This window comes from Dipodomys ordii, unplaced genomic scaffold (assembly GCF_000151885.1).
Source record: "Dipodomys ordii isolate 6190 unplaced genomic scaffold, Dord_2.0 Scaffold227, whole genome shotgun sequence".
NCBI classification, from domain to species: Eukaryota; Metazoa; Chordata; class Mammalia; order Rodentia; family Heteromyidae; genus Dipodomys; species Dipodomys ordii.
The window spans coordinates 880,981-904,923 of NW_012267443.1; the positions used below are offsets into that span (position 1 = coordinate 880,981).

Here is a 23,943-nt window from a genome sequence, read left to right on the forward strand (position 1 = left end):
GGTTATTTCCTTTGAAGGCTAGAAAAATATATATATATATTACATACATGTATATATATACTGTGACTGTAAGTTTTAAAATTGTGGGAATTTTATTCGCTTTTATGTTGAGAACCTGAAATCATTTAACTTTCTTGCAAATTAAAAAAATATTATAAGGGTTGGAGCTATAGTTCAGGAGAAAGAGCACTTGCAACATGCACAAGGTCTAGGGCTCCACGCCCTGAACATCATAGCAAAAGGGAAAAGAAGCTGTAAATGTTCACATGACTGGGCATATATTTAATGAAGATAAAACAATGAGCAAAAAGAATATTTTGGTCATAGTAGTAGTGGGGAAGTTCTGAGACAATGCTCGATTTGAATGTTGGTGATCCTCCTATATCAGACTCCCAAATTCTGGGAGTGTGACCCACTACACCTATCATAAAATAAGAAAAAAAAATCCCACTGTGCTGGTACTGAGGCTTGAATTCAGGGCCTTGGTGCTGTCCCTTAGGACTTTTGCTCAAGGTTGGTGCTCTACCACTTGAGCCACAGTTCCAATTCCTCAGGAACCGAAACTTAGCAGGCATTTTTTTCTAAGAAAAGATTTCTTTAGTGAAGTTTCCAATGGTTTTAAAAACAGAGTAGGGTTTGTTCTATGTACCCAATAGACAGACAGATAAGATACAGATAAAGGTAGCTACAAATTTGTGTGTATCCTTATGGGTTTTTTTCATGCTTTTTATTGTTATTATAAAGGTGAAGTATAGAGTGTTACAGTTATATAAGTCAGATAAAGAGTACATTTATCCTTTCCCTCCCTCTCTCTGTTTTTTCCTCCCATCCCCACCTACATTTGAATAGTTCATTTTCAAATAGTGTCTAATGCTGCATTTGTTCACCCTTTGTCCCACAATTTCTGTTCCCTTCCCTACCCTACAAAAGACCAATAAACAAACAAGACAAAAAGAAAATAAAACAAAGACAGCAACAAAGAAAAAAACCTCTTGTGTTTGTTTTTGCTGAGAGAAGCATTGGCAAATGTTGCAGAATGTTAATAATTGGTGAATCTAGGGAGAGTATGCATTCTTTCAACTCCTCATTAGGTTTGAAACTGCTGAGGGACCATGAGTTACTGAAAAATAGATACGTGCAATTTCTCTATAGAAGTGTTTCATACAATAAATGAAGATGTCATGACAGACTGTTTCTACTTTGCAATCTCTAATATACTCATGGATCTAAGTTCTTAGCATCAATGTCCAGAAAAGGAAAGTAATCAGATACTGTATGCTTTTTCAAAAAAAAACCACCACAACCATGAAGTAATCATGCCACAAAATATGAAACATTAAACAGATTAAAATCGTAGGTCAGCCTTTTTCAAATATCAGTGGAAAGAAGACCATCTTAAAGTCTTGTGAAATCACACATTGTTGGACTCACTGTAAGCCATGCTTGTGACTCATTGGGGTAGAGAATGGCTCAGTGATTTTTATTTCTAATCTCTTGCACTGTTGAGATTATGTTTCAGGACCATTCTTTGAGGGCAAGTTCTTTAGATTAACCTAATAATTTATAGTAACAGTATGTTAAATATTACTATGGGGATGCAGTTAACAAACTAGAATTTGGAAAAGACTAGTGGAAAAAAATTAGAAAAATAACCTCCTTACTTCTTAAATTCATAAATTTCAATTGAAATAAACATGAGAAGACAACACAGGTTAAAAGAAACTCATAGATATACCAAAATTGAATGGTGTTTTTGGAAACATGTTTATGCTTTTCTTCTTGTTTCATCATTTTCCTGATTGGATGAATTATTGCTAACTTGGTGGTATTGTTAAGGAGTTCTTACTTTTTAGATACACATGTTAAAGCAGAAAAGAGTAAAAGAAAAAAGAAAAATATAAAAATAAAATTAAAGCAAATCTATAATCTTAATGCATTCACTGATTTTTATTCTCTACCAAGAATATTTCATCTTCATTTGTCTTATCTTTAACATTCTTTCTTCCTCTTCTCCTCCTTGTCCTCGTCCTCGTCTTCGTCCTCGTCCTCGTCCTCCTCCTCTTCTTCTTCTTCTTTGAAACTCAGCTCTTAGAAACCTGAGGTGACCATCACAGTTATTTGCATGGTTAAACTCTGTCTTTGCAGATCCCAGCATGTCTCTCCTGAATCCAGGACACAGGATTGATGGTTGTGGATTGATACAGGATTGTGGTTGATTTCCACATTGTTTTCACAATTTTAAATGTCAAAATACTAAAATATCAAAAAATAAAATAAAATACCAAATGCACTATATAAACTATATTTCTCTAAATTACAAATAAAAATAGTTTGGTTAAACTGTGAAAATAGACAAATAAAAATAGTTTGGTTAAACTGTGAAAATATCACCTACAAAGAGTATGCAATGAATGCATAGCTTGAAGAATAACAACAAAGTGAAAGCCTGTGAATTCTCCACTCAGCCAAGAAGTTGACCGTTGTTAGTACCCTGACTGATCTTTGAATGTTCCATCTGGAACACTCCCCCTTACCACCCCTTGGAAATGACTAGCCTGCTGAATTTTGTGCCAGTTATTCTTCTGCAGAGCTATATGGTTTTTTTTACTGCCCAACCCTGTAGCTTTATCTGTCTGGAGAATTGTAAAGGTAGAACTACATCATGTGCATTCTTCTGTACATTACTTATTGTTGTCTTTACACTGTCTTCAGGATGCCGCCATATCAATATATCCATCAGTAAATATAAACCATTCATTTTTGTGATGGATCATTTTCACTTGTAAGGATATTCCAAATTATCAAGTGTTGATGACTATGTTATCTCTTTTTTCCCAATTTTTTTATTTGATTATATTATTACCTCCATTTCAAAGTTGCAGTAGATGACTTGGCAAGGGGGAGTTAACTCTTTGAACTTTGTTCTTCCTGACTTGGGTACAGTGCCCCTAGTGTTTCCCATTAGTCAGTGCTGCCTCCCAGAAATAAACACCTATGTCCTACTAAGGAAGTATTCATATATTCTTATTTAATTGAATGTTTTTGTCAGAATTATTGCAGAATTTTGGCAGGTGCCTGTTCATCATTTATGAAGATGATACTATGATTTCTCTAATCAGTACCTCCAATTTAATAAGCATAGAACTGTGATTGGTTCATTGAATAAGCTCCCAATGCTAATAATGTTTTAATGATACATTTTATTTCTACTTTCTTTAGGAGTATAGCATCAGTATTTACAAGTTAAATTGGACTCTAGCCATTCCCAACTTTCATTTAAAAATTTTCACATTTTGGAATCAACATCTTATTCATATCCTAAAAATAATTTGGAATAGTACTCTGTGTACTCTCTCTGTGTGGTGTGTGCATGCATGCATGCTTGCGCATGCATGACAATACTGAAGCTTGAATTCAAGCCTCAGACACTGTCCCTTAGCTTTTTTACTCAAAGCTGACACTCTACCACTTGAGCTTCACCTCGATTTCTGGCTTTTTGCTGGTTACTTGGAGGTAAGAGTCTCACAGACTTTCCTGTTTTAGCTAGCTTCCTTGAACTATGATCTCCAAATCTCAGCCTCCTGAGTGGCTAGCAATTCAGGCATGAGCCACTGTTGCCTGACTGAAATGGCACATTTTTCTACGCAACAGGCTGTTGAAATAGGAAATAGCATGAGTGTTGTCATCCTTTAAAGGTTTAGTATAGCTTTGTAGAAATAAATAGGCCTGAAACTTTTATTTATTTCTCTACTTCCTCTAAGATCAATTTTTAGATGTAACTATGTCTTTTGATGTCAAGTTGAGTATTTTCTTTCTACATAAAATTATTCTTTTCTCTAGATTTTCAAATAAATTTTCACATAGCTAAATCAAGTTTTCTCATTAGTTTTTCATTTCCTATTTGTTTTCTCCCCTTATTATCATTTCTTCCATGAATTTGCTTTATTTTGTCCTTTTATGATTAACCTAAATAATCTCTTACCTATTTATTATTTATCTATGGAATTTTTTTTTTTTTTTGCTGGTCATGGGGCTTGAACTCTGGGTCTAGGTGCTGTCCCTCAGCTCTTTAGCTCAAGGCTAGCACTCTACCACTTGAGCCACAGTGCTACTTCTGGCTTTTTCTGCTTAGGTGATGCTGAGGAATTGAACCCAGGGCCTCATGCATGCAAGGCAAGCACTCTACCACTCTACCATATATATAGTTTATATATATAATTTATATATATATATATATTATTGCAAAAATACTGTACAGAGGGGTTATAGTTACATGAGAAAAGTAATGAGTACATTTCCTATTGAGCATTTTTACATCCTCCTTTATATTTCCCCTACCATCCTTTTCCTTACCACCTCCTCAATTCCTCCCTCCCCTCTTCCACTCCCCACAACGTGCCCCTCCCAAAGTTGTAAAATTTGTTTTTAACATACTGTCTTGTACATCTGATTGTTACAATGGGTCATTCTATGGAACTTTTGAAATATAATATTGAAGATATATTTCCAGCACAGCACCAGTAGTTCATCCCTGCAATCCTAGCTATTCAAGAGGCTGAGATCTGAGGATCACAATTCAAAGTCAGCCCAAGCAGAAATGTCCATGAGACTCTTACCTTCAATTAGCCACTAATAGAACCACTAAAAGAACCAGAAATGGAGCTATAGCTCAAGTTGTGGAATACCAGCCTTGACTGAAAAGGCTAAAGGAGAGCTGCCAAGCCCTGGGTTCAAGCCTCAGTGCCAGAAAACACACACACACACACACACACACACACAAATTAAAGCTATCAAATGTTCCTCTAAATGCTGTTTTTGCTCTATCCTATATATCTGGATATTTGGATATTATTGTTCTTTCACAGAAATTACTTGATTTGTAACAGGATTTACCATTTGTTTACAAATGAGATAGACTATTTGCAATTTCCTATTTTCATTTAGTAAAATATTTTAGTAATTTTTTCCAATTAGTATATAAATTTTTAAAATCCATATTGTATGTTTTCTATTAATATACCTAATTTCACTTGTTCATTGTGCCCTCACTTAAATGTGTAGAAATTATATCCAGCCTTTAATGGTATATTCACTTGTTCATTGTGCCCTCACTTAAATGTGTAGAAACTATATCCAGCCTTTGATGGTATAAACAATATTTAAATACATATTCATTTATGAATGCTTAGGTAATTATATCTGGAGGAGAAATTCAAAAAAGGGAACTGTGGGTTTTCATGAGTTTATATATCACCAATGTATAAGAGTCAGACATGCCATTTGAAAGACATTATCCAGCATGTATACAAAAGGCTACACAAACATTGAATTGACTAATAGGAAGAGATAAATGCTAGATGACCCTCATCTGTTTATGAAAACACATCTCTATTTTTATTTCACCTTTTTCCCTGATGAATTCAACCAGTTACCATTACTATAGAATGATTTATTCATGATTTCCTAAGCATGATAATTAATTTTTAGGGTTTAGAAATATTTTATAGAGTTTCCAATAGAATGATAAATAGCCATTTAAAATGACAGACAATATTATCAACAGGAATTTATGGGCAAAAAGAGAGTTGTTTGAAAAATGATACATTCCAAATTTTCATGACTTATTCACATTACTGTGTTTTTAAATGTTTTATGGGTCCTTTGTGAAGTACTGAAGGTTACTGAATGTATGACTTATTTTTGCAAATCAAATGTTTCTTTAAAATTCAACAAATTTTCAATGAGGTTTAATTAGGCAGAGAAGTGGCTCAGAACTCATTTTAAAACATGCATGATAATTAGGCAACATCAAAGACTATTGTTACATTCTAAATTGTAAACAACTGACTGTTAATGATTTAACAAATTCCAAACATTATCAGATAGGACAGAGAACATTTATTTTTTTCCAAAGGCAAGTGAATATTAGGGTAATGATTTACTCCATCTTTCTTCTTAAAAAAAATAAAATAAAAAAGCTTCACCGAACACTGCATCTATCTTTGTGAGGGTCAAAGTTTCTTCAGTTTTGGCATCAGAAGAGACCTCAAGCTCCTCCCACCTCCCAGCAAATGTGGACACCAACTTCGCTAATGTCATATTTGATGACAAACAGATTCAACTAGCTTTCCTGGCTTCCAAGCCTGATCACTTTTTAACTACATTGTGTTAAATCTGTGTTAATACATGTAAAAGCACTTGCAACACCGCCTAGTGAGGGTTTTTTTTTTTAATGAATTAACCTTTTTTTCAATTAAAAAAATTTACTGTTCAGTAGTTGTACAAAGAGGTTGCAATTTGGTAAGTTGGGTTATAAGTGTAGTACATCTTGATCACAATGTTACTACTTCTATTGTTTCTATTGTTCTTCCCTCATTCCTCTGCCTATCCCTCAAATTATGTCATTCAGCTTTTATATAATGTGCATTGAATTTGCTCACCCTTCCTCCCTCCATTCCTTTGCTTCCCCCTCAAAACTTGTTTTCACTTCTTGGTATTCTGTTTTTGGTGAGGTTTTTTTGTTTTGTTTTGTTTTTGTCAGTTGTAGGGCTTGAGCTCTGGCCTTGGGCAATGTTCCTCAGCTCTTCAGCTCAAGGCCAGTGCTCTTCCACCTGAGCCACAGCACCACTTCAGGGTTTTTCTGGGTATGTGGTACAGAGGAATCAAAACTGAGGCTTCATACATTCTAGGCAAGCACTTTACCACTAGGCCACATTCACAGCCCTTGGTATTCATGTTGAAGAACAGTTCATTAGTTCCTCAGAGGAGTTACATCTTTGGATTCCTCCCCTAGGTATACTGTCCTATGGTCTGTCTATGTGTATATGCATAGAGCTTAGCTCTATGAGTGCTAGAGGCTCATGCCTATAATCTTAGCTACTAAGGAGTCTGAGATCTGAGGACTGAAGTTCAGAGCTATCCTAGGCAGACAAATCCAATCTATCTCCTATTAGCAAGACACCAGAATTGGAATTGTGGTTCAAATGATAGAACTCCAGCTTTGAGTGAAAAAAAAAAACAAGAAAGAGTACAAGACTCTTGAGTTCAAACTCCAGGATTAGTACCCTCCCTCCACTCCCCCACCCCCACACACATACACAATAGTTCATGTCTGGAATTGACGTGATAAGTAATAGAGACACATAATGAATGGGGGAAAGAGTTTCTCTCATTCTAGAGTCTATATGTTGGTAGGAAGATTGCATTGCCATGATCAGAAAATGCTCTAAGGAATGTCTGGGAAATCCTGCTGGGGCTGATTAGCCCATCTCTTCTGGGCTTGGTGGAGCAATGGCATTCCTGTACTGTATATGTCAGCATTGTCCTATGATCTGTCACACTTTGATAACAATCTTCATTTTTCCCCCCACACTTGAACTTCCCTTTTAAAGCATGCATCCATCACCAGGTGTGATCATCTCAATGTCTTGTGAGGCAGATATCATCTCTGTTTCCCAACTGGCGAACGTACAACTCAGAAGGGTGACTTGCTTGAAGCTTCATGGTCATAAAATTGTAGAACTAGCACTTAAACCCAGGCTTTAGGCCTTTAAGGTAAATGCAAGGGCCATAATATTAATCAGAATTTCACAAAGTCCAAATATTTATTTTTCTAAGAATTCTGACATATTAAAAGGAAGATCTTTTAGTGAAAATTTGGATCACTTAAATATCCAAATTATAGAATGCTTTCTTAGAAAAAGAAAATAGTAGCATCCAAAATTTCCATGGAAATGTTGCGGCTGTTTGTACACTGTGGGGTTGGCCTTTTACTAGAAGTATGAAACCACAATCATCTTTGAGTTCCTCCATTGTTTGTTTCATTCCTTGTCATGGGGCTAAGGAAACTTGAAAAATAAAACATCATTGAAATTAAATATGTTTGGAAAGAAGTTTGTCAAAATATTACCAGTAGTTGGGTTGCTATTTAATTTTCTTTTCTTTGTTTTCATATGAACATTTCTTATAATAATTATTTTACATTTATGAGAAATGATTTAACCTGTATCTATATGTGATTCCCAAATTATTAGAAGAAAGAAATTAAGACTTTTTTTTTTACTAATTATAATGGAGAGATACTTGGATCTCCCTCTGATAAATATTCTTTTAAAAATATCAAATCTATGGGGCTGCGAATATGGCTTAGTGGCAGAGTGCTTACCTAGCATGCATAAAGCCCTGGTTTGATTCAGTACCCCATAAACAGAAAAAGCTGGAAGTGGCACTGTGACAACTCAAGTGGTATAGTGTTAGTCATGAGCAAAAAGAAGCTCAGGGACAGTGCCCAGGCCCTGAGTGCCAGCCCCAGGACTGGGGGTGGAATAAGGTAAAGAATTGATTTGAACATTCTTGCATTATTTTGGACAAATATTGAACAACTATTATATGCCATGCAGTTTTAGGTATAGGAATACAACACTAAACAGAACAGAACAAAATTCCTCCCTTCAAGGATCTTACTTACATTTTGGATGTATAAACAGACCAAAAGAATAATATTTGTGTATATGTGACAATCCTGCTGCTTGAACTCAGAGCCTGGGCACTATCCTCAAGCTTTTTTGCCTAAGGCTAGAGCTCTAGCACTTGAGCCATAGACCCAATTCCAGCTTTTTAGTGGATAATTGAAGTTTAGAGTCTTATGGACTTTTCTGCTGGAGCTGGCTTCAAATCACAATCCTCAGATCTCAGCCTCCTGAGTAGCTAGGATGATAGCCACAAGCCCCTAGCACTTGGGCCAAAAAAAGCCCCGACTTTAAAATGATAATATATTCAATAGAATGTGATAAATGCAGCCAATTATTAAAAGAAAAATTAAACCAACGAAAGGAATCAAGTTCCTGGGGTGGGAACATTTTAGATAGGATGTTTCGTGAAGGCTGAGGAGGAAGGAAGAGCTAGACAGCATCTAGATTTATTTTGAAAGTAAGACCAACATGATTTGTTTATGGACTGAATAAAGGCTATAAAGAAACAGCACTCACTCAAAAAGCTATGACGGTGCAACTAACATTCAGACTTGTCGTTTTCTAAGACAAAGTAGGCTATGAGAAAAGCAGATTTGAGGTGGACATAATTAGAGCTCATTTTTGGATCTACTAAGTTTGAGATGTTTTTCCTCTGTCAAGTAAAAATGTTAATTTGACACTTAGGTAAACTCATTCAAGGGCATGGTTTGACCTAGAGATATGAATAGAGGGCTTGTGAGTATGTAGATGACATGGAAATCCATGAAACCAGATGAGAGTAGCAAAGACTATGCGGACATAAACAAGTAAGAGCCGAAACCCAAAGGCTGAGCCCAGACTCCCACCTACAACCACATGCCTGGGAAGAGAAAATAATTATGAGTCAAGGAACCTTGGAGAACATCTGAGGAATATGGTTTGAGAAAGAGGACATGGTCAGTTGATGGTAAGTCCGGTTCTGCTGAGTGTTTTCACTAAAGATCAATTAGTTCTCAGATAATTCTGAAGTTTTTGTTCCTGGGCTTAACTACTCATACCAACTATGCCAGTGGAAAAATACTTTTGAAGTTGTGGGATAATGGGAAAAAGTCCGTTGGAAACATGGGGTTAAGAGTCAGCTCCACCACTTACTGGCTATGTGAGCTTGGGAAAGTCACTGTTGGCTGACAGCATCTGTAAGACAGAAGCAGTCCCGGCCTTCTCACTCTGTTGCTGTGTGAAATGATGGAAATGAAATCCTTACTGTTCTCCCTAACCAACATTTGGCACTCAGTAAATGGTAACTTCTTGTTTATTTTTATTTATTTGTTTGTTTGTTTAGTCAGTCATGGGGCTTGAACTCTGGGCCTGGCCGCTGTCCCTCAGCTCTTCAGCTCAAGGATAGCTAGCACTCTACCACTTGAGCCACAGCGCCATTTCCGGCTTTTTCTGCGTATGTGGTACTGAGGAATTGAACCCAGGGCCTCATGCATGCAAGGCAAGTGCTCTACCACTGAGTCACCTTCCCAGCCCAGGCCAGACTCTTTTTTATTAAATGGGCTAGTTCCTGTGTCCAGTGTAATAGAGAGAAGTATAGGAGTGTCTAAGACACTTTGAGCATCATATTTATCCATGATAACCAAATTTCTTATTTTTCCTTCTTTCTAATTGCTTAAGTGTCAAATACAAGTGTTTTGCTAAACTTTTAATTCAGCTTCTTATATAAACAAAAAGCCACCTTAAACTAAGGAACATATATAAAATAACATAAGACCATGTCCTCCAATATCCTTTGTTTTGTTTTTTGAGGTAGGGGCGTTTCTCCTTCCCAAGGACTGAAATGACAAGATCACAGGTGTGTGTCACCAAACCCTGTGTCTCCAAAAATTTAAGGTCAAGAAAGCCTAAGAGCTGTTTTACCAGTGCTCTGGAGGCTCACATGGGAGGAATACTTGAACCTAGGAGCTTGAGGTAAAGCTGGGAAACATAGTGAAGGAAAAAAATGAAAAAGAAAAAGGAACAAGAAAGAGAAGGAAGGAAGAGAGAAAAGAAGGAAGAAAGGATGAAAAATGGTGAGGAAGAGAGGGTAACAAAGAAGGAAGATTAAATGACATGACAAATAAGAACATATTATATCAGACTGGTAAAGCCATAATAAGGATAACTGACAAAATTGAAATATAAAATGTATATTAGACTATACATAATTAATATATTAAATGTCCTGAACTGGATTACTGTGCACAAACATCTTAGGGGATATCCTTAATTTCCAAAATAAAGACTAAGGCATTACAGAGTAAACAATTTACTAACAAAATAACTCTATATAGGGATGAGAAGGTGGCTCAGTGGCAGAGCGCTTGTCTTGCATGTCCGAGGCCCTGGGTTCGATTCCTCAGCACCACATAAGCAAAAAGAAAAAAGCCAGAAGTGGCGCTGTGGTTCAAGTGGTAGAGCGCTAGCCTTGAGCTGAAGAGCTGAGGGACAGTGCCCAGGCCGAGTTCAGGACCCATGACTGGAACCAAAAAAAAAAAAAAATCAACTCTATATAGCCAAGAGAAAGAAAAGCAAGAGAGTAACAAAATGTTAAATACCAGTGAATCTGGATAAAAGGAATGTAATGTACCTCTGTATCATTTTGCTTTAAGTTTGAAATGTTTTCAAAATAAAAGTTGAAAAATATTATTCCCCAGACTATGTTAATAACTTTATGCAGAAAGTTTCTTGCCCAGACCAGTTTGGGGGCAGCTTTTGCCCAAAATATCTTACAGATCCTTTTATATGAATGATAAATTTCATAACAAAGAAATTGAACAAAACAATAAGAAATGTTTGCATATTTGTATTCATATGGAAATAATCAATTGCTACAAGAAAATAGAGGTTGTAGGCCTCCATATTGTGTGTGTGTGTGTGTGTGTGTGTGTGTGTTGGTTAAAGAGAACAAAAAAAAAGACTTGGCAGGCAGGATTAAATTTGGACACTGAGATCGAAAGACTATCCTCATAATCCAAGCAGGACCCAAGAATCACAATGGTTTTTTCAAATAAAAGTAGAAGTCAATCAGAGCATTTTGAACATGTTATGTTGTTGGTTTTAAAGATGGAGGAAGAACTATAAGTAAACTAAAATAGTTGGCCTCTAAAAGCTGGAAAGACAAGGAAACAGACTCTCCCCTATGTAGATCTCCTGCTGATTGCATGAATGTGTTGAGACAGAACACTGACACAGTCAGAAAAACCCTACTTCTTGAAAATAGACAGTAAGGATAAACAGAGGCCTAGGAGCCATGAAAATTGGACCCCCAAGGATTAGGAATACAACTTAATGTAAAAAGAAGTCTGTCTGCACTATAGCTCTTCCATCCTGGGTTTATATACCCTGGACACCATTTGGCCAGCAGAGCTCAAGCATTACAGAACATCTTGTTCTAGAGGAAATAAGAACTTCACATCCCAGGGGACTGGGAGAGTGGCTCAGTGGTAGAGTGCTTGCCTTGCATGCATGAGGCCCTGAGTTCAATTCCTCAGTACCACATAAGAAGTAAAAGCCGAAAGTGGCGTTATGGCTCAAGTGGTAGAGTGCTATTCTTGAGCTGAAGAGCTGAGGGACAGTGCCCAGGCCCAGAGTCCAGGCCCCACAACTGGCAAAAACAAAAAGAAAAAGAACACATCCTAAACTGTTGCTGACATTTCTTCCTGGTCTCAGGATGTTTCTTTTTCTGTACAGTCTGCACAAAGCTTGCAAGCCAGAGGGAACATTTTCACCTGAGTCTTGTTCTATAGCCTAGAGACTCCAGAAGGAGTCTTTATTTTAACCCAGTAAGATCCAGTTTGTATTCTTTGAACCTTCAGAACTGCACAGTAAAACATTAAGCTACTAAATTTGTAGCAATTTGCTACAACAGTAGAAGAAGACTGATAAATGAAGTTATCTGTGCAATTTTATTAGACTTTTCACAAGCCAAAATGTTGTTGTTCAAAGTGGTAGAGCGATGACTTTGTCCAAAGAGAAATGTATTCAGTACCTAACTTAGGTAACTATAACCCCTCTGTATATCACCTTTATAACAATAATTTAAAAAATTAAACATGATTACAGAGACTATAAAAATTTTGTCATTCAATAAATAACATTTTTCAGAAACACAGCAATCACCGAGATTTCTTCTTTGGTCTCCACTATGTGTTGGCAACAAGGGAGATCTTGAGAATTGAGAGAGATGTAAATGCAGTCCTGGTATCCAGGAGATCTCAATTCACAAGCATAGAGTAACAACGTCATATTGATTGTACTTCTAAGATTTCATTAAGTGTAAAAGTGTTTTTGAGCAATTAAAGCAGAAGTTGGATTTTAGCAATATTTTGGAAGTTGGTGCTTTAGAGGCGAAGCATTGAAGATATGGGTTAAGAGCATCAACTTTGGACTCATGGGACAGAGTCCTGAGTCTGCCACTGCTTTTCCCTAGAGTGATCTGGAAAATTACGCGATTCCCCTCAACACAATTTCTTCATCAGTACACAGGGGTAATGAGATTCATGCCTGAAAGTTGTGGTGCAAAAAAGAAGTATATAAAATAGTTGTGTGCAAAAAAAAAAAAGCATAGGGCTGGGAATTTGGCTTAATGGTAAAGTGCTTGCCTAGCATGCATGAAGCCCTGGGTTCGATTCCTCAATACCACATACACAAAAAAGAGTGGCACTGTGGATCATGTGCTGGAGTGTTAGCCTTGAGCAAAAGAAGCTCAGAGACAGTGCCCAGGCCCTAAGTTCAAGCTCCAGAACTGGGAAAAATAAAAATTAAATAAATAAATAATGGTATATAGACACTTTAAAGTTTGATACAATATAATAGCTCAATAAATATTAACTTTGACCCAATGTTGCTGGCTCCTACTACTACTCAGGAGGCTGAGATCTAAGAATAAAGGTTTAAAGCCATCCCTAACAGGAAAGCTTGTAGTACTCTTTGTTGTTGTTGCTGTTGTTGTTTTGTCGGTCGAGGGGCTTGAATTCTGGGCCTGGGCACTATCCTTGAGCTCTTCAGCTCAAGGTGAGTGCTCTACCACTTGCGCCACAATGCCACTTCTAGTTTTCTAATGATTTGTTGGAGATAAGAGTCTCACAGACTTTCCTGCCCAGGCTGGCTTTGAATCATGATCTTCAGATCTCAGCCTGCTGTGAGCCACCAGCACTCAGCTATAATACTCTTCTAATTAATCACCAAAAAGCTGAAGTGGAGATTTGGCTCAAGTGGTAGAAAAGGCCAAGCAAGAGCAGAAAGTTCTGAGTTCAAGCCACCACACTCTACTATGCAAAAGATTCTTCACACTGAGTAAATGTGGCATCTCTCTTCCACTGATTATCGCAGTTTCTCAGGACACCTTGCTTTTGGAAGGTTAGGATATCTAAGAGACAAGTCTATATATTGTTTCTTTCAAAGGCATCACTCCTCCCACTATAGAACTTACATAATCCATGTTATATATAAACTGTTAACTATAGTAATCTTCCCCTGAGACTACAGTAACTACCCAGGATTCAGGCACTGGAGACCGGATGCAATTTTCTGGGCTCTCAGAAAGCAGCAGAATCAACTTGCAAAAGAATTCAAACTATTTAATAGTGAGGATCTTCCAACCAAGGTACATAAATAAATGTCAGCCTCCCTCATACAGAAATATAAACCCCAGTGTACATATTGCTGGTGTGTGTGGAGACTGGAATCTGTCCAATCTCAGGCTACTAAAGAATTCAGTTCTTTTCATATAACTACTTATTGACTGCCTTCCTTGTGTCTAGCTCTGTACCTCAATTCTGTAGGAAATACAAGGACAAAAAAGTAATAAAGAAGGAGGTGGAGGAGGGAAGGGATAGTGGGAGAACAACAAGGAGGGGGTGACAATGATCGGCAAGAAATGTACTCATTGCCTTACTCATGTAACTGTAACCCCTCTGAACAGCATCCTTATAATAAAATAAAATGTTTTAAAAAGTAATAAAGTAAGAAGGAAAGGATCTTTGCACTAAAGATTTTGTGAACAGCTCCTTACAGTAGAGAATTTTAAATTTTCAAGACTTCATTTGAGTAGCTATGGTTATGAGCCACCACATCTAGCTTAATCTCTTGATATAGGCAACAAGTTGGCCTGATTTCAAGGGCATTGTGTTGTGTGGGGAAAGAGCTAACTCAAAGGTAACACACTGTATTATTTCATTTATGTAACACTCTCCAAATGATGAAGTTACAGAGATGGTGAATAGATTAGTGATTAAGGGGGTTAGACATGATTGGAGATAGGTCAAGCCTGAAAAGCTGGCATGTGGAAGATCTTTGTTATAATGGAGTAGTTTTGTATCTTAAGACAATGGCTACCTGAATCTACACACGTGATAAAATGGCACAGAAGTAAGCACACATTGTACCAATATGAATTTCTTAGTCTTGCTCTTATACTAGTAATTGTGTAGAGAAATTGTGGGAGAAATGTGGTGAAGGGTTCAGGATAACTTTCTGAAATACTAGTTACTTCAAAATAAAAAATTAAATAAAGCCAGATGCTGGTAGCTCATGCCTGTCATCCTAACTCCACAGGAGGCTGAGATCTGAGGACTGAGGTTCAAAGCCAGGCTGGGCAGGAAAGACCATGAGACTCATCTCCAGTGAATCATTAGAAAACTAGGAGTGGTGCTGTGCTTCCAAGTTGTAGAGTGCTATCCTTGAGCAAAAGAACTAAGGAACAGCACCCTGACCTGGAGTTCAAGCTCCACAACTGGAAAAAAAAAAAACAACTAAATGAAAAACAAAGCTGAGAAGCATGGTAGGTGGTACATACCTAGAATCCTAGCACTCAGAAAGAAGAAGCAAGCAGGAGGGTGAGGAATTTAAGACCAGCCTGGCTACATAGTAAGACCTTTTCTCATAAAGAAAGAGAAAGAAGGAAAGAAAATGGAGGGGAGGGAGGGAGGCAGAGAGGGAGGGAGGGAGGAAGGAAGGAAGGAAGGAAGGAAGGAAGGAAGGAAGGAAGGAAGGAAAGAAGGAAGGAAGGAAGGGAGGGAGGGAGGAAAGAAGGAAGGAAGGAAGGGGAAATAAAGAGAAAGGTAAAGACATGATAGACGAGAGAAAAGAAAAGAAAATAGAAAAACAGACAATGAATTTGCTTTGGCTTCTGGACTATAGTTTTTAATGACTAGAAAAAAGACAAAAATATTGCAGTATATATAATAAAATTCAATGTGCATAATATTTAAGAATTTATAAACCAGTAAGGAAATGACAAACAAGTGATATTTTTTATTTTTATTTTTTTTGGGGGTCCAGTTGTGGGGCCTGAACTCTGGGCCTGGGCGCTGTCCCTCAGCTCTTCAGCTCAAGGCTAGCACTCTACCACTTGAGCCACAGTGAAACTTCCGGGTTTTTTCTTTTTGCTTATATGGTGCTGAGGAATTGAACCCAGGGCCTCAGGCATGCAAGGCAAGCGCTCTACCACTGAGCCACCTTCCCAGCCCCACAGTGATATTTTTAAAGTGATACAAACATAATTCACAGAGAATGAATGTCTGTGAACACAACTCAGTAATTTAAAAAGCCAATAACATTTTTTCTACAGCGCCAAAAATCTACAAGATTAATAGTACCAAGTATTGGCAGCATTAGAGAAATATGTACTGTCATATATAGTCAGTAGGAGCCTAAAATACAATTTAGTGGTTTTTATAAAAATTTTAGCAGAAACTGGTGACTTTCAGTACTTAGAAGAGTTAGGCAACAGAATCATTAGTTCAAAGCCCATCTGGGCCACATAACCAGACCTATCTGAAAAAGTAAATAAAATAAAAGTAATTAAATAAATATTTCTTTGGTCCATATCCTACATCTCAGAATTAATTCCATAGATATTATTTAGAACCACAAAGATAAATGTATAAGGGTGTTTACATGCTTTTTAAGAGTTCATGGAGGCTTCATTTATATAAAATAAAATTCACTTATTTTAAATATACAAATCAGTGATTTTTAAGAAATTTAAAAATCCATAATTTCTTTTAACCCTAAGAATCTTTATTCCATTTTGAAGTCATTCTCTATTTTCACGTCTAGCTCTATGTAATCATGAATTCACTTTTATTACTATAGATTTGCCTTTTCTTTGATTTTTAAAAAAATATTTAGAAGTGTGTGTGCATGTTAATGGCTTCATTTGTATTGAGACAGATTATCCTTGTGTAGCCCAAGCTGGCCTCAAATTTAAGATTCTCCCATCTCAGCATCCTGAGATGGGAAATGAAATGAAACTACATTTCATTTCAACTTTAATTGGGATATACTCAATACTCAGCATCATAAATCTGGTACTGATCATAAAGCTTGTACTGATCTAGTACCAGTTATGGATATGATTCAGGATCATGCTCAAATTTAGCTTAAAGGCATCAAGAATACAGCTTCAATGGTAGGAGATTGAAGGATTTTTAAATTATATATCACAGAAATTGGTATTAACACATTTACTTGTATTCTGTATTTCTTCAGAATTTGATGAGCAAAATCAGTTGAACTTTGTCACAGAATAATGCCACGCAGCTGTTACACATTTCCCCATCTATTGGGTGAAATAAAACGGATTGGTACATTTTCAAAGCAGGAGGCATTGGTACTTTGACAGAGTTCTATTAAAGCGACAGTATTCCTATTATGCCAAATGTCTAATGTACACCTAATGATTGTATTATACACAGAGAGCTGTTATGCACTGATTACCAACTGCTGTTTATAATCTTTTAAATGCATTTTTTCAGAGGCTGCAAAAATACTGGAAAAAATCACAAGAGAGAGAAAATGGAAGAGAAAGTGATCCATAAACAATGGGGCTTTATGTAGCTCCATGTGGCTGCATCAAGTCTCATGATGTCTGAGAATCACTGACAAGTTTTAGGGGCATGATGAGTCTCTAGGCTTAATGACAGATGCCTTTGATTTAAGATGTCCATTGGTTCCAAGAGTGTTATAAGCCTTGACATCATGAGTCCTGAGATGCTTAGGCTGAACAGCAATTGCTGTGAGGATTATATGCCAGCCGTAAGTCATCAGTGATCCTAATCAATCAGGGATCAATTCTCCTATGGAGAAACTGCAGGCTTAAATGTTCAGAGCTATTTTCTATGTTGGTTATGATCTAATAGTGTTATCAGATATTTAAAAGGCTACATGCAGGGGGCTGAGAAAGTAGCTCAGTGGTAGAGTGCATGCCTTGCAAGCATGAGGCCCTGGGTTCGATTCCTCAGCAACACATAAACAGAAAAAGCTAGAAGTGGCGCTGTGGCTCCAGTGGTAGAGCACTAGCCTTGAGCTGAAGAGCTGAGGGACAGTGCCCAGACCCAGAGTTCAGGCCCCATGACCGGCAAAAAAAAAAAAAAAAAAAAGGCTACATGCAGAAGGGAGGAAGAGGATTTGGTCTCTTGGTGCAGGGTGGGTACTATCAAAACCAGGATAGTATTTCATGGTTATATTTTGTTTACCCATTCATGTAATAGATAGGCCTTAAAATGTGTCTGCCTTTTGTTTACTGCGACTGATGTTGCTAAATTATGTTGGTCTACAAGTATCAGCTTGGATCTCAGCTTTCAGTTCTTTAGGTACAGACCCAGGAGTGGTATTGATAGATCATATGGAAATCTGTGTTTGACTTTTTGAGGAAGTAGCCCCCTTTTTCCTACCACTCACATGTTCCTTCCAAAATGGTGTCCTGCTAATGTCTTATACTATACAGAAAGAAGGTAGCAGAGTTTCAGCTTCTAGTCCCATTTGGGAAAAATAACTTTTGCTTTTTATCAATCTGCTAGGCTATGTTATCTTCTTTGCTATATAATTTAATAGTTCAACCCTACCAGAGACAAGCAATTAACTGGTGTATACTGAACTCAGTTTCAGGGATTTAAATGTTATATTATTCATGCAAGTGAAATAAAATAACAATTCAGGTTCATTTTTGTTGTGTCTAGCTCTAAACTAGATGATGAAAAGGTAAAATTAAATCATCAAATAGCTTTGCCTCTACGCTATATGGTTTTTGCAGGTCACATTTGGTAATGATAAGGATGATTCAAGGATGCTTTTATAGGATTGCTTCCCAATTTGCCTTTTTCATGCTAAATACTTGAATGCTTAGTTTGCAATACTCTAGTTTCAAAGTCGTTGTAATTCATTCATTCTCAAATGTGTTTGGAAAGTGTTCAGTAAAAAAAACGTTAAAACTTTAGTGTTGCAGGGTGCTGGTGGCTCATTCCTATAGCCCTAACTATTCAGAAGGCTGAGAGCTAAGGATCATGGTTCAAAGCCAGCCCATACATGAAAGTCCCCAAAACTCATATGTCCAATTAAGGACCAAAAAGGCCAGAAGTGGAGCTGTGGCTCAAGTGGTAGAATGCTAGCCTTGAGCAAAACACTCAGAGATAGCATCTAGGCTGTGAGTTTGAGCCCCATGACCAGCAAAAACAAAACAAAAATTTGGTGTAACATATTGGTGTGCAGACAGGATATAGTGTACATACTTATTTTGTAGTATAACTTTCTTATCACTTTTAACATTCACTCAAAGTTTGAAAACTGCTGCTTTACACAGTCCTTTCCTCTTATCCAGTAAAGCACTTTCCCACATGGAATACAGAATCAGGACTCCTTTCCTCATTTCTTGCCAAGTTTAGGCCATAGTCACCCTGTTTTTAAGACTGTACATGATTAGTACTCTCTTCTCTTTCCTGAGTCATTTTTCTTTGAAGGTTTTGCTTCCTAGTAACTAGCTTCTGACCTTCACAAGTTAAATGTGACCTGCTTGCTGGATTGGTCAATTGTCATCATATTATTGGCTTTCAATAGTCTCTCTTCTAGAAGAATATGCTTTATCTATCTCTGTAGGATTAATCTGACCAAGAAAATTACCCATACTTTTCTCTATACTGACTCATGGTTTCAGATAAGGAAAATGTTTTAAGTCACCACTTCCAAATTTGTCAGTGCTTCTCTGAGTCATCCAAAGAATTTTAAAGTATTACAACTTCCCTGGACCTAACCCTAGTCATAATTGAATTTTAAAAAATTCCAGAGTGGTTCTGAAGTAACTAAAATTTCACTCTATAATCCAATTTTACTTTTACTACTTTTTATTTAGGAGTAAAGCTACATTTTATAATAATATAATTTGTCTTTATCATTCATAGATTTTAAAATGTTTTCTCAATTTCCTCTCAAAACTCTGAGATATAAGCAGGGTAGGTATCATAACTTTTTTTTTTTTGGTAGGTCATGGGTCTTGAACTCTGGGCCTGGGCACTGTCCCTGAGCTTTTCAACTTAAGGCAAGTACTCTACCACTTAAGCCACACTTTCAGTTTTCTGGTGGTTAATTGGAGATGAGAGTCTCATGCATGTTCCTGCCCTGGCTGGCTAGCTAGGATTATAGGCATGAGCCACTGGCCCCCACCACATGTTATAATTTTTATAAATGAAGGTTAAAAGATGACTGAGAACAGCTGATCAACAGTAAGCCAGGCCATGGAGAGATACAAGATAAAGTGCCATACATAACAGATAATAGAAGGAGCCCAGAGCACATAACAAGACCAGCCATGTAGGATTTGGGGATAGCTCCATGTCAAAGATGAGAAGAATTAGAAATTCAAAGTCAGAAATGAAGGTGTTTAAGAAACAGAAATTAATCCAGACTGACAAAACAAAGATTGCAGGAATCCAAGGGGTCAAAGATAAGGCTAAAGTGATCATGTTAAAACTTTGGGAATTTATCTAAGGACAACAGGAACTGGTGATTTCTGGCAGAGGAATGGCTTGATGCATTTTGTATTTTCCAAGACTCACTTTGGATGTCAGGTGGAAAATGGTGTAGAGAGGAGTAAGGCTGGATTGCAGACCAGTTCAGAGACTATATTAGAACTCCTACTGACATGATCATAGATCTATCAAAGCTGTTTGGGTTAGTGTTCAATTTGGACACATAAAGTATAAATACTCAAAAGCAAATATATATTTAAGAAATATTAGTAAGTTCAGGTACAGAGAAAAAGAGGAAAGGTAAGATGACAATATGGGAAAACTGGAACTCAGAGTAAAAGTATCACAGAGGTAATATAACTCAGGTCTTCTAATTCATATTCTAATGATCTTGCCTAAAAACTAGAAGGGAGAACTCCAACATAGTATTAGAGTTCTGACTCAGGGAGAACTCCAACATAGTATTAGAGTTCTGACTCAGGGAGAGTCCAGACTTTTTATGCCTTATTTTCTTATCCTATGGTAAGGAGATATTAACATACAATGTCTTATACAGAGAGCAAATGAGAAAACATATCTAAAACATTCAGCTTAGTGTTAGATATGCAGTACAGCCAAGAATCCATAAATGATAGCTTCCACTATCACATTCAGTAACTTGTAGGTACAAGTTCCTTTGGAGGTTATGGCATACATTACATTGAAGGATATTGATTTTAATATTTTGATTTAAATGTTTTTCAATTTTAAACAGTAGTCACTGGACTCGGGTCTGTTACAAAGACGGAAGTTGGTGCGGTCAGAGATAGAGATAACCATTTGTGTACTATTTTAGAGTAGCTCTGCCTAAAGCTAAGGAAGTGATAGGAGTGATAAGTACTTTTAAAATCTTGGGAATTTATATAAGGACAATGGGGAGCTTTTGGAAGATTCAGGGTGGACGAGTATCTTCATGGAGTTTGTATGTTCCAAGACTCACTTGGAGGTAGGATGGAGACACAAGAACCACTTATAAAGTCATGCTTATTTATGTTTGGGGATATTGGTATTAATTATAAAAGCAATAAACTCCTTTATAAAGAATAGGGTACTATATATGGAAGGAAAAATGCCCACTGCATGAGCAGTACTGTAGTATCTGTTCTCATAAAGAAAAATTATGAACAGAAAAAGACATGATAAATATGCTAAGTTTATACAATATGGGCTCAGTGATAAATATTCTAAGCATGTACTTCTGTAATTCTCTCATCAGAGCAGCCTTGTTACCCCCACCATCAGTAGATACTGATAATTAATCAACTGAAATGAATCTTTACAGAATAAACAAATCTGTTATACATGAATGATGATTATGTCTCTTTCAGTTGTGAAGGCTTTTCATAACTTATTCATACCAGTGTTAGAAACACTTCTCCCTTAGGGAACAAAATCTTCTGTTTGGTAAGATCTCTTTTTAGACTCTTCTTGGCAATTAGTATTATTTTAGCCATATCTAGTGAATGTGGGTTATTATAGGAAGCAAATATAGGTGTTCTATTTCATCTCCCAGAGGGACACAAGGGTCCTCTTACTCTCTCATGAACATTTGTAGTCTTGCTGGCAGAGTTGGGAGAGTTTGCCCTGATTTCACACATGAAAGTGTACCTGACAATGTCCTAATGAGTGAAAACTACTCCCTGACATCTCTATGGCTAGGAAGTATAGAAAGAAAGTAGACTGCCATCTGATAGCCAGGCGCCCGTGGCTCACAGCTGTAATCCTAGCTACTCAGGAGGCTGAGATCTGAGGATTGCGATTCAAAGCCAGCCCGGGCAAGAAAGTCCGTGAGACTCTTATCTCCAATAAAACCACTATAAAACTGGAAGTGGTGCTGTGGCTCAAGCATTAGAGCACTCGCCTTGAGCTGAAGAGCACAGGGACAGTGCTCACGCCCAGAGTTCAAGCCCCATGACTGCAATCTGAAAACAGGCTTCAGGACTGAAGAAAAGAACATTAACCTAATAAACAAAATATATGATACATTAGCTCCTAACATAGTATTTGTTACTGTACTAAAGATAATTCCTTACAGATTTCTCTCTCTCCTTCTCTCCCTCCCCCCTCTCTCTTCTCTTTTGGAGCTGGCACTGGGGCTTGACCTCAGGGGCTTTTACTCTCACATAGCTTTTTTGCTCAAGGCTGGTGCTATACCACTAGAGCCACACCTCCACTTTGTTTGGTGGCTCATTGGAGATAAGAGCCTAATGGATTCCTCCACAGTCCTAAAATCTCAGCCTCCTGAGTTGCTAAGCTAGGATGACAGGTATAAACCACTGGTGCACCACAGATTTCTTGCTTCCCCTCCACCCCATCCCTGAACGGATCCTCTATTGGCCTTTGCTCCAAATTATTTATCAGGATGTTTTCATAACAAACAGCTTCAGATGCTCCTGAATTTAGGAGGTTACAATCCACTGCAACTTCAGATACCAGTCTTCCCAAGGCTTCTCTGTGAGAACTGGGACTTGTGAAACTGAAGATACTCTTCCTGTTGCTATTGACTTTCATGTGACCCAGGATTCCCACATTTTCTGTCAGTAAGCACAAAACTTGTTAGCTTTCTGGCCGTTCCTGTTTCTCAACATAACATTTCAGCATATATAACATTTATTTCAAATTACTTTAAGTTTTAATGTTCTTTAGCTTAAAACTTTAGCTTTGTGCTTCCATTCCTCCCAAAATGAAATATAGGAGAGAACAGACCTATAGTCAATAAAAACAAAATTTATTTCTAAAAGTGATGTTGAAAGCCAAGTGGTTATATTCTTAATCCATAGTATAGAAAATGTTTTTTACATTTTAATGATTAAAAATGAAGAATGAAAAACAATACTAATATTTTCTCAAAAACAGACAAAATTTTATAGTAGGAAGAAAACTTTACAAATGAATTGATTAAACTGACTTCTTCAATTAAAAACAAAAGCCATCTGAAGAATGATTCTATTGACTTCCTTTGTATTTCCCACAATGGCTTTTTATAAACTCCTACTTTCCTTAGAAATCACAACAAATTTGATATCCAAAGACATTAATCACATTTTACTTGTGATAAATAAAAAAATGATAAATAATTTAAAAGCCTATCATTGGAAAATGGGTGAAATGCTGGCAGTTACAATGGCATATTGGGTAACCATTCATAATTGTGTTTTCTAAGAATACACCCTGATGTGGCAAAACATTTATAAAACAGTATGACTCAAGAGCATTTATCCTAGTAATAAAGCACACAATTACTGCACATACTCATGTATATAAAGGCAAAGGAAGAAAATTACTTTAAAATATTAAAGCAGTTATAACTGTGTTAAGAGAGTGTGGATGATTATACATGTTCTTTTTTTCTTCTATGATTTCAAAATTCCTTATAACCAGAATTTTACAAACATTACCTTTTATGCAATAAATGAAAATCTTATTCCTACATAATAACATTAATGTGAGAAAGGTCTATCTTTTTTGAATCCACCATGTCACTCACTTACTTTTCTTTTTTCCATTTGAACCCTCTCCCCCACCAGTGAGAAAATGCACTTCCAAGACATTTGGAAGGCTGAGATGGATTGTAGAAGTCTCCTTTCTCAGGGCTTGGAAGGTGGCTCAGTGGTAGAGCACTTTCCTTGCATGCATGAGGCTCTGGGTTCGATTCCTCAGCACCACAT

General features: G+C 37.0%; 1 long non-coding RNA gene across 1 annotated transcript in view; it reads right to left on the reverse strand.

Moving 5' to 3' along the window:
* Positions 1-1,928: 1,928 nt before the first annotated feature.
* The window catches only part of LOC106000586, a 36,618-nt gene continuing 14,603 nt past the window's right edge, over positions 1,929-23,943 (reverse strand). The window contains exon 2 of the long non-coding RNA XR_001175797.1: positions 1,929-2,096. This is a non-coding gene — a long non-coding RNA (uncharacterized LOC106000586). The remainder of the gene's footprint in view (positions 2,097-23,943) is intronic.